We start from the raw sequence: 11,280 nt of genomic DNA, 5'->3' as shown, positions 1-11,280 counted from the left end.
GTTGAGCCTAAAGGTAGCTCTTTGGTTTGTAGGTTCTTTCTTGGGTGGTGAGTGGAGGGAGATTCCTGTGTGATATGACTGTCGTGACAGACCTAATACTGGAAATGCTCAGATGAGGCGCACCTGGAGGCTGAGGCACCCTCTTTCAAATGCATCCCTAGGGCTTATTTGCATGAGTAAGGTTTCACAGGCATTTAAGTGTTAACAGCATTGAATTCTAGCCTATGATGTCTTGCATTGCTTTTAGTCAGCATTTCCTGAACACATGTATCGCTCTGCCCCGTATATGCCATAGACACACATCCTGTTGCAATTCCAGTCCACCAGGGAAATAGACATTTTTGATATTTGGAAGACACAGAGAAGGCAGAGTTACTGAATGCCTTCTTTTCTTCGGTCTTCACTGATAAAGCCGTCCCTCACGCATCCCATACCCTGGAGGCAAGGGGGAAGGTCTGGAGAGAGGAAGATTTTCCCTTAGTTGAGGAGGACCGGGTCAGAGGCCACTTGGCCAAGCTGGACATTCATAAATCCATGGGCCCTGACGGGATGCACCCGCAAGTGCTGAGAGAGCTGGCAGATGTTATCGCTAGACCACTCTCCATTGTCTTTGCAAGGTCATGGGGAACAGGAGAGGTGCCTGAGGACTGGAGGAAGGCTGACATCACTCCAATCTTCAAAAAAGGCAAGAAGGAGGACCCAGGGAACTACAGGCCAGTTAGTCTCACCTCTGTCTCTGGGAAGGTAATGGAGCGACTCGTTCTGGATGTCGTCTCCAAACACATAGAGGAACAGGAAGTTATTGGAAGTGGTCAGCATGGATTTACCAAGGGCAAATCATGCCTGACCAATCTGATAGCTTTCTATGATGTTATAATGGGTTGGCTGGATGAGGGGAGAGCCGTAGATGTCATCTACCTTGACCTTAGCAAGGCTTTTGACACTGTCTCCCATAACATCCTCATTAGGAAGCTGAGGAAGTATGGGCTAGACAAGGTGACAGTGAGGTGGATCGAGAGCTGGCTGAGTGACAGAACTCAGAGGGTTGTGATCAGCGGCACAGAGTCCAGTTGGAGGCCTGTAACGAGTAGTGTCCCCCAGGGGTCAATACTTGGACCAATTTTGTTCAATATATTCATTAATGACCTAGATGAGGGGACAGAGTGTATCCTCAGCAAGTTTGCTGATGATACCAAGCTGGGAGGGGTGGCCGACACTCCAGAGGGCCGTGCTGCCATCCAGCTTGACCTAGGCAGGCTGTAGAGCTGGGCAGAGAAGAACCTAATGAGGTTCAACAAAAGCAAGTGTAGGGTCCTGCACCTGGGAAGGAAGAATGCCAAACACCAGTATATGTTAGGGGCGGACATGCTGGGAAGTAGTTCTGAGGAGAAGGATCTGGGGGTCCTGGTAGACAGCAAATTATCCATGAGCCAGCAGTGTGCCCTTGTCGCCAAGAAGGCCAATGGCATCCTGGGCTGCATAGGGAAGACTGTGGCCAGTAGGTCGAGGGAGGTCATTCTCCCCCTCTACTCTGCACTGGTGAGGCCACAACTGGAGTACTGTGTCCAGTTTTGGGCTCCCCAGTTCAAGAGGGACAGGGAACTACTGGAGCGAGTCCAGCGTAGGGCAACCAAGATGATTATGGGACTGGAGCACCTCCCTTATGAGGAAAGGCTGAAAGAGCTGGGACTCTTTAGCCTGGAGAAGAGAAGGTTGAGGGGGGACCTGATTAATGTTTACAAGTATCTAAAGGGTGGGTTTAAGGAGGACGGAGCCAGGCTCTTTTCAATGGTTCCCAGTGACAGGACAAGGGGCAATGGGCACAAGCTGGAACATAGGAAGTTCTGTTCAAATACACGGAAAAACTTCTTTACGGTGAGGGTGACGGAGCACTGGAACAGGCTGCCCAGGGAGGTTGTGGAGTCCCCTTCTCTGGAGACTTTCAAGACCCGCCTGGATGCAGCCCTGAGGGATGTGCTTTAGGCAATCCTGCTTTAGCAGGGGAGTTGGACTAGATGATCTCTAGAGGTCCCTTCCAACTCTGAAGATTCCGTGATTCCGTGATATGGTTTCCCCAATATTCTTAACTCTTTCGTAACAGTATAATACGGCTTCTGTGGAACTGATGTAAGGGTCAGGATTCACTAAACCTGATCTGTCAATTAGAGGAGGAAATAACATTTAATCCACATTATTAAGCCTGATTTCATATTACTGAGAGAGTGACTGTAAATGGCTGGATTAAAAGAGTGTCTTAACAAAATCGTAAAGCACAGAGAAGGAGCCATGTAGTGTTTTTGTAACGGATGCCTCTTTTCCCTATGATCCTCTTTTAATGTGGCTTTGAAAATTGCTCAGCAGTACAGTATTATTTAGCTTTGCTTTAAATGTTAAAACACATTTCCTTTTTTCAACCTAAAGGAGACCTTTATATGGAATTAATGCACAAAATCACAAGTAAAGGACCATTAAGCGAGTATAATGCTGGGGGGAAAATGTGCTTTGAACTTTGTTTCCATTATTCGGAATACATGAAGTTTTAGCCCAAATAGAAATGAAAGACTATTGAGGAAACTTTACAAATACCTGAAATTGTAACTTTTACTTTGCTCTTGTTAACTATGTCATAGTTAAGGAAGAAAGGAAAATTGTTAAGAGGCTTTGCCATTGCAAGGGATATAACCATGACCCTGTCTTAACTGTGGGCAGGTGCAAAAGTTCATCAGTAGTCAGTAAATTCATTGAACTTTTAAAATGTTTTCCTTTGATACATCGAACTAAAAGGAATAACGTACTCCTGAAAGCACAAGAAAACTTTGTATATTTTCCCAATATTAATTACATATGAGCTTGTATTTCTGGCTCAAGATGAAATGATCCAATTGTGTCTCATGGAAAATAGTTTCCTACCACTGCCGGATCATTAGGATTTTACAAATCCCATGCTGCTTCCTATTGATTTGAAGGTAAGGTGATTATAGGGATGTAGAAGTGTAGCCTTGTGCCCCATAGAGCTGATCGTTCAATAACTGTTTCCTATGGGCTTTGTTGTATCAGTCTTCAGTTTTCTGGCCAACTTTTGAACATTTTCCTTCTCTGCTGGTGTTGCTGGGGTGGCTGCCCTTTGTTCTAAACAAACCCTTTTACCCAGAGCACTAGGCAGCAGGCCCATTTCATAAATTTTGCTGGAGATAATTATGTTTTACTTTATTTGGTGGTACTGTTGCAGTGCTCGGCAATCAGGTAAGGGTTTTTAGAAAAGGGCATTGTTTGAACCTCGGACACTTGTTCTTATTCATGAACATGTATGTGTGGCGCTGGTTTTTTTGAGAATTCAACCTTCAGTCTTTGCAGACTGGCTGTCCATAAACTACAGCAAAACACCCTTTCCTCTGGGTACAGCATTCCAGAACATTTTGCCACTAGTTTTATGGAGAGGGAATACTAATATTTTTTTTCTTTCCCACCCTGTTTTATTGTGCTGTCTTGCAAGACTGGGGTTTTTTGGTAGCTGTCTATTTTTTTTTCTACTAGGACAGTTTAAAAAAAAAAAAGAAAAAGTGGGGAGGGGAATTATTATTGATTTTAATTCTTGCCGCTGTTTTGTATTGACAGAGCAGAAAATACAATAAAAGAGGTGGAGGTGGTAAATCAGAGATGGCTTTTGTAATTGCCTACTTATATCATAAGGATTCTTGGCCTGACCTAATGTATTCTTAATCTGTCTTTACAATATGCAGATGTTGCTCACTTAAATGGATTTCAACTGAAGCAGAATTCTGTAATTAGACAGTAACACTGGAGAAATTGACCATTATCTCTAGTTATTGGATTTTCAGGCAGCCTGTATTAGCCAGTCATGCTTCTACCGGTGGGTCTTTAAACATGGAAATAATGCATCCAAAGATTATTGTTCAAAACTATTTTCAATAGTCTAATAGCTTTTTAATTTTTTAAAATGGCTTATATTCATCAGCTGGAGCACAGGATAATCAGATTGATTCAATCAACTCAGGTATTTTGTCCCTTTTAGCTAATGACAGGTTGTATCCAGATATTAAACCAATGGGGAAGCTGTGATTTTATTAATTTTTTTGGATAATCTTAGAAGCAGTATCCCACACAGTCAGTAAGTTAGGGTTGTGGGGTTCTCTGGCAAGTAAGAAAAGGGCTTTATAGGCTTTAAGTAAATATGCAGAGTTGCTTTGGTAGTTTGTCAGTGGTTTGAGTGATTCTTGGTTACTTTGATTTATTGTACTGTTGTAGACTCGTTTATGTAGGGGAGATTCGGAGCAGGGTATGAATTCCTGGTGTTTTATCTATACTATGCTTGGATCTCTGTGCGGATGCTCTGGGGACAAGATACAAGGATTTCTTCAAATAAAACTTATAGGCACTGAATCCGGCTGTGATCAGGACAAAGGGGTAAGCATGGGCTCTACGGTTATCTAGCGACTCTCTCACTGAGAGACCAGGAGGATTTGCTTCACAGAGGGGTGAATGGAGGCAGCCTGTGACCTCCCCAGATGCCTTTTCCCTGGTAAAACATCTCACAACTCACTCTGAGCTACCTCCCCTAGGTAGACAAGCTCTATATCTTAGTGTCTCTGCAATGCACATCAAATTCTTGAGTGTGCTAAGGTTTACACGTGTTTCTGCCCTCAGTTGGAAGTAAAACATTTTAAATAACATATTGCCTGGGTGTACCTGGGAAAAAGATGTTTGCAGAGAGGTTCAGGACCCACAAAGGGTATGGAACTTTGGAGCTCTGTGTCCAAGGCCCAAAGATGATGCATGGACACGCTCAAGAGCAGGAGCGGGCGCTTCTCATCAAGGCCAAATGCCTTCTTTCAGTTCAGTGCCTGTTGCTTCATGTAACCTTAATGCATGCCAACAGCTAGAAAGGGGACTTCTTTGCCATTGTCACCTCACTGTATTTTAGTTGCCCATTAGACACAGCTCCGTGGACCAGCACGATACCTTGCTGCATATTTGTTTGGGTCATTCTATAAGGTATGTGATGTGATAACGTTACCTTAACATTTCCTTGGTGACAGCTACAACAGATATTATTTCTTCAGCAGCTCCAGGCTATTTTTCCACAGAGCTGTTCTCTAGAATCTCACAAACCTAGGCAGATGAGTTGATTATAAGCATTGATCTTTTCTTTTCATTACTTACTATATAGGAAATAGTTTGCAGCTGGCAGATCTGGACCACAGGGCTAGAAAAAACATTTGAACAACTCCAGCTATGAAATTAGATGCTGCAAGTCTCTGCATATTCCACTTTTGAATGGTCTTCTGAGTCTCTGCACTTCTGGAGTCCCCTGGTTGGAGTATTGCCCAAACACTGATAAATTAATGCCTTTATGAGTCAGAGATGTATAAGTCTGGAGAACGGAAATACAGTGAGTTTATATGTAGCATCTGTATAGTAGGTATGTAATATCTGTATGGGGATAGTACAGAGCAGAAGATGTTAGCAAATGAGTCAGTGTTCAATAAATATTGATTACTTTGCAAGCCCTAATGTATGAAATTGTAAGAGTTAATAGAAAGATGACCATGCTGATGGATAGTCAATGCGCATTTTAGGATTCAAACCTAGATGTCCTTTGTCCTTTTACTAGGCCTGGGATAAACCCTTCCTCAGTGCTACTCCATGGTTAAATAACTCGCAGTCAGTCAGTTCTAGAGTTGTAAACTTACTCTTTTCTCCTGAGGTTTGGTTTTGTCTCATCCTGTCTGGGTCAGCTTTTACAGTAAAGCATGGCAAAAACCGTCGGTAGACTATGAATAAAATTATTTGTCTCCACCCAGGTGTTCAGTGTGAGCACAGGGCCACCTGTGTATCGCAGGAGTGCTGGATGCAAAGGCCAATCTGGATCCCCGGAGCAGCATGTTCATGCGATGACCAGTGCTAATCAGCCCAGGTGAGACATAACACTGGGTTCCTCCTACTACTTCTCTGGCTCAGGAGCTGGCTTCTTTTGCGCTGGCTCTGGGATCTCTCCAAAGCACTGTGTTGTGCAATGACAGGCATGTTCCAGGGCTGGACTCATTGCATTGCTATGCTTGTGTGAAATTGTTGATTATAAGTATCTTCAAAAATATTGACACGATAAGAGACAGATGTATTCCAATCAGTTAAATTTTCCATGAAATTGATTTTCCATGGAAAAATACTCCATTTCATTGAAGTGCATTGAAGTTAATAATTTAAGTGCATCTTTTTCTTTTCTGAAAGAAAAGTGGTTGCCTAGATTTTCTTTGTTTTTCATACTAAAATCCCGGTTGTCTGAAATGAGCTTGCATGTGAACAAAGGTTGGTTCAGTCCACCTTTCTGTGTCTGGTTATGATTTGCTCTTAGAGGCTCTCTAATCATGTGCTGGGAATGTTCTTCTCCATGGGAATACACACTACAAGCTCTGCCAGTTCAGGCTTACGTACTGTCAAAGGCTTGGGGAAGGAGAGTTGTGAATTAAAAGAATAACAAAGAAGCTCTGCTTTTCCAGTTTCTGAAATAAGGGTGATAAAACTCTTACCTCCTTTGGTTCCAATTTTGTTTGGAATAGAAGAAACTCAGAGCTGTCAGGTTTTGGCAGCGGTCTTTAAGGCGCTGGTGATGCCTGTGAGGTTTGTGTGCCTGTTACACAGTCCAGGGAGACTGGCACATCCCTGAGTGTTTGGATGCACAGTGACCACTAGACTTGCTACAAAACGGTTAGTTCCTAATCTAGTTATGTTCAACCCTTTCAGAATGAGTCAGCAGCAACTGAAACTTTGACTTTCATCTGCACACAGAGTTTGTTGCCTTCTGAATAAAGGAAAAAGGGGAGTGTAACCCGTTTTTCCATTCTGGACAACAGATAACCACTAACTCCTTGGAAAGCATAAGTCATGTTTTCCAGATGTTTCAATTGTAAGTTTGGCATGGAAACATGAAGCATTGAAATTTCATGCAGAATGGAAATGCTGAAACTTACTTCTGCAAATACATGGATTCTTTTAAATGTATCCAGGTTTTCACCAAATTCCTGAAGTGCTTAAAACCCAGAAGGCTGAGCGTCCTGGAGTCAGGCTTGCCTATTGCTAAAAGGCTTCTAAGGAGCTGAGGCTTCAGAAGCAGTGGGGTTACCATAAATTCAAGGCAGTTGGCCTGGTGATTTACCAAGCTGACAGGGAGCCTTGCAAACTTGGCTTGTGAATTTGCTAGTCTGAGGTTAGGACTCAGGGTTTCTTTATCCACAGGTTTCCATCAGCCTGCTGGGATGATTGCAGCAGAGCTATGAGGAAATGAAGTAATTTTCCAATGGAAACCTGCCTGGTTTTCATCAGAATTTTAGCCAAATTAATCAACTAAGATGTGTTGATGTAGTTGATTTTTTTTTTTTCTTTTTTCTGGTGGAAAATGTTCTGTTGGAAGGTTTCTGAATGGCCACAAGGCCCTGTGCATCTTATTACAGCTCCAGTGGTGGTTGCTGGTTGTTTCAGTTTATTTGCTTGAGATGATCTGGATAACGCAAACATCCTGACTGCTATCTTCAGTCACAAGAGGAAAATCTTTTTTAAAAATCTATAATATAGTTACTGCAAATCAGAAGAACATACTGTAAGCTGTTTTACCCTGTGGCATATATGCAAGTGATTTATTTAGTGTTGAATTTTTGTTAAGTTCATCAATGTAAGGAGATTACAAAAATCTGTACAAATTCATGTGTTCATGAAACTTTTATACAACGAAGGTCATTCTTGCCCTAGTATTATTTCTGGTTTGCCGTTAACAGACAGGAAAATGATATGAAAAAAAAATGTTTGCCATTCCTCCTGGGCTTCTTATAAATACCCATATTTTTTCTTGCTTGCTGGTACAGAATGACTGACTGATGTACTCCATGTGCAATTTAAGTGATGCCCACCAGTTGTGCTCGTCTTGGGGAGAGAAAGATTATTGGAAGGGATGTGGGGAAGAGGGAGATACAGCTCTGCTCCAGATATGAACAGTGGCTAACTGCCTCGCGAGGGCTTACCATGTCTATAAAAGTCTATTGGCACAGGACGAATAATGGAGGTCCTTGGATTCATGCCTAGGCAGATACTTTGGTCAAAGCTGCTGGGAATGGGCTCTGCAGGAATGGAGTCTAAAATGGCTCTGAGTCAGCAGTAGCAGCTGCAGAAAATGTGGCCTGGGGAGAAAATGGAAAGCAAAACACGCAGGTGTGCAGAGTTGAAAGAATTTTGCCCTGCAAAACTCACTTAACAATTTGACCGATGCTGTACAGACCAGACAAGATTACAGCTCTGTCTAGACTCTAGAGAGACTTAACATACAATAAAATGCAATAAAATTTTTTACCATAAAAATAGAGGTGTGTTGCTGAATATCCACTGTGCTCAGATGTGTTCAGTCAGGAGGTTTTTTACATGTCTTCAGGGGTAGTTACTCGTCGTTCTGGTGTAGACAGCCAGCCCTGCAGTCTTAAATGCAAAAGCTTTGTACCTGTGCAGTGTGAACTGAATTTTCCATAAAGCTCTGGAAGTTTTTCACGAATTTTGGCAAATGTTTTAGGAGATTTGGTTGCTGTATCACTTGAAGGAACAGTACTGTGTGAAATCAAATGTGCCAGACCCACACTTCACGAAGTTTGATTTCAGATGCCGGTTGAATTTCACACGCAAGGTATGCGTCAGGTCCCGGTTGAATCTATAGGTACCATTCATTGGTGATGGGTGCACAAGGAGGATAACGTGTGGACTTGTCATGTTACTTTAGTCACTGATTAATGAAGGTGATTATTGAGTGAGAATAGTAGAGCTCGCCGCTGCAGTAGGTGACTTACTCAGGGTCAGATCCTGCAGTCAGCGCTGGAATGTATCACTTTACTTGCTCAGATTTATAAGGCTCTGGTGCCCAGGAGTCCACGTGGCTTAGTCTCTGGTGACTGTTTTCTGCTCTGTATCCTATGGCACATCCAGAGCACAGTCACACCAAGAATCATCCTTCAGTGGTTTTGATCTGCTCCTGAGAATATCCCTGGGTGGTGAATGAGCTTGCACGTAGGCCTCCAAGGAATATGCTGCAGCTGGGGTGAGTTATTACATCTTTGTTGACTTGTAACCTGAAATCTATATCCCACCGAGTCTTGCTGTGTAGCCATCATCTCTTTACCTTGGGATTATTGATTGTATTAAAATGTTCACTTTGTACTCCACACAGCTAGGGTACTGATTACACTTTTATTCATGTTGCCACTTGGAAAGGTTATTTATGTGGGACCATTTCCAACATCTGTGCCAATCTGGAAAACAGAATGTGTATCTTCAATTATTTGTTGAAAATCTTTATACAAAATAAGTTGCTTACTGAGATAAAATACTTATTCAAGGGGACATGTTGCCCTCTTGATTTACTTCATTTATTTTGGTGCATCACCTTCAAATTGAGGAAATATCAAACCTAAATAGGTTTCATCCTTGGTTAGTTATGCAAAGTCTTGTGTTCCTAATGAAAGAGATCACACAGTCTAGGTTTGTGGGGGAACGTTTTTTAGCCATAGTAAATGTGCTTGCAGTGTTGTGCTGTCACATATGTATGCGTGGATATCATTTTATGTATACAAACCACACACACTTTCATGCTTATTGCTTAAATTTTCCTTCTGTGTCTTCAAATCATGGAAACAAGTTCCTCTACCATGCTGATTGTTCCCTTTCTGGACCATTATCAAAATATGGGCCTTACTATATAATTATGTCATCAGAATTTTGATTTTTGAACTGCAGTATCAGACCTAGGAGCATTCTGTTGTATCGCTTTGCAGAAAGATTTGGCATTAATACTTGGAGTCGTCTTCCTTCACCCCAAGGTCTTTCATCAAACAGGACTTACTAGGATTTTGCTCTGGACACTTTCCATAGAGAACCAGTTTGGCACATGCTTCTCCCCACCTGTTCTGGTAGACGGTGGGGGGACACCTCAGGTTAGGAAATGCTCTCTGGTGATAAAAGTACCATAAAGTTGAGCCTTTACAGTTCTTGAGAGGTTTCTACAGTGAGCTACTAATCATTTTCCACTAATCTGAAGGCCTGATAGGGCAGAAGTAAAGGCTCGCGGAGCTCTTTTTTACTTACTGGGTGCAGGTGGGGTGGCATCGAGCCCCGGCCAGGTAGGTTGGCATCACTCTCTGGCTTCAGTCGCAGCAGTGTGTGCTGGCTGCTGGGGCAGCTGCTGGGACGGGGGAGCGAAGGTGGGCAGCTGCAGCAGTGTGAAATGAAAGCTGCTTAATTTCAACCCTCAGAGTTTTTAGTTAGCTTTTGGGTGGGTTTTTTTCCCCTCAAAAAAATTGCTGAAAGAAATCTTTGGGGGAAGTAAATATTTTCAGCTGATTTCCCACTTCACGCTCTAAGCATAAGTAAATGCACATGTATGTTTTTTCACTGCAATATAGTTTTGGATCAAGAGTCCTAATGGTGGAAAGGCAGAAAACAGGGGCATGAACCCAGAGCAGATCAGTCTAGAATTTCTGCTTCATTTTCATACTATGCATAACAAAATCCATAAAGTGAGTCTCGGGAGTCAGGCTCAAGGGCCTCTTGATTAAGAATTAAATTACAGGTATGATTTGCTAAATTTGTGCTTGGGGAAAGAAGGATTTTGATGATGATGTGATTGGTAAACTACACATTTTCTCAGCAACATATTAAAATTAATGGGAATAGCATAACCATACATGCAAAATACTTCATGAATCTCAGGAAATACGTTGTCTGTTAAACTAAGCCGCATAACCAGAATTCTGCATTTTGTGTCTATAACGCCTTTAGTAAAGTAAACCCAAGGGGAGTGTAAAGCCAGCCCTCGCTCTTCTCAGACTGAAGTTTCTTCTGCTGTTGAAAAAGATCTAATCAGAGGAGGTCTCACATCAGCTCCTTTATTTGATTTTTTTCATATGATTGTTTTAAAGTATTGAAATGTAGAACCATTTGAAAGCATTTTTTCAAGGGTTATGTATTTTTTTTTAGGCTAATTAAAATTTCTTTTAATTTTTTTTGCAAATTGCTTGAAATTATACTTGTAATATCTTCTTGTTCTTTGTTGTGTGAGTTTGGCGTAGTGGGATCTGTAGCCGTGTTTTGGGCTTCAAGATACTGTTGCATACAAGCAACACGTGATGACAAGGTTTGAAAGGAGACATAATACAGTTATTGCTAACTCCCGTGGATGTAGAGACGTGAGAGTCGGTGACGTGCAAGTTCCTGCGCTGCAGAGTCTTGGGC

At 42.2% G+C, this 11,280-nt stretch overlaps 1 long non-coding RNA gene across 2 annotated transcripts in view; it reads left to right on the top strand.

Moving 5' to 3' along the window:
- The first annotated feature begins 1,738 nt into the window (after window positions 1–1,738).
- LOC134518340 (uncharacterized) overlaps window positions 1,739–11,280 on the top strand; it is an 87,699-nt gene continuing 78,157 nt past the window's right edge. The window contains exons 1-3 of one of the 2 annotated variants that reach the window (XR_010071934.1): window positions 1,739–4,425; window positions 5,189–5,410; window positions 5,823–5,935. This is a non-coding gene — a long non-coding RNA (uncharacterized LOC134518340). Of the gene's footprint in view, window positions 5,411–5,822; window positions 5,936–11,280 lie in introns of both variants that reach the window. The other variant, XR_010071933.1, reaches the window with a different exon arrangement.

The sequence above is a fragment of the Chroicocephalus ridibundus genome, chromosome 7, assembly GCF_963924245.1.
Source record: "Chroicocephalus ridibundus chromosome 7, bChrRid1.1, whole genome shotgun sequence".
Taxonomy (NCBI): domain Eukaryota; kingdom Metazoa; phylum Chordata; class Aves; order Charadriiformes; family Laridae; genus Chroicocephalus; species Chroicocephalus ridibundus.
Note: the sequence above shows the minus strand (reverse complement) of the source record. Positions and strands in the feature narration are given on the sequence as shown.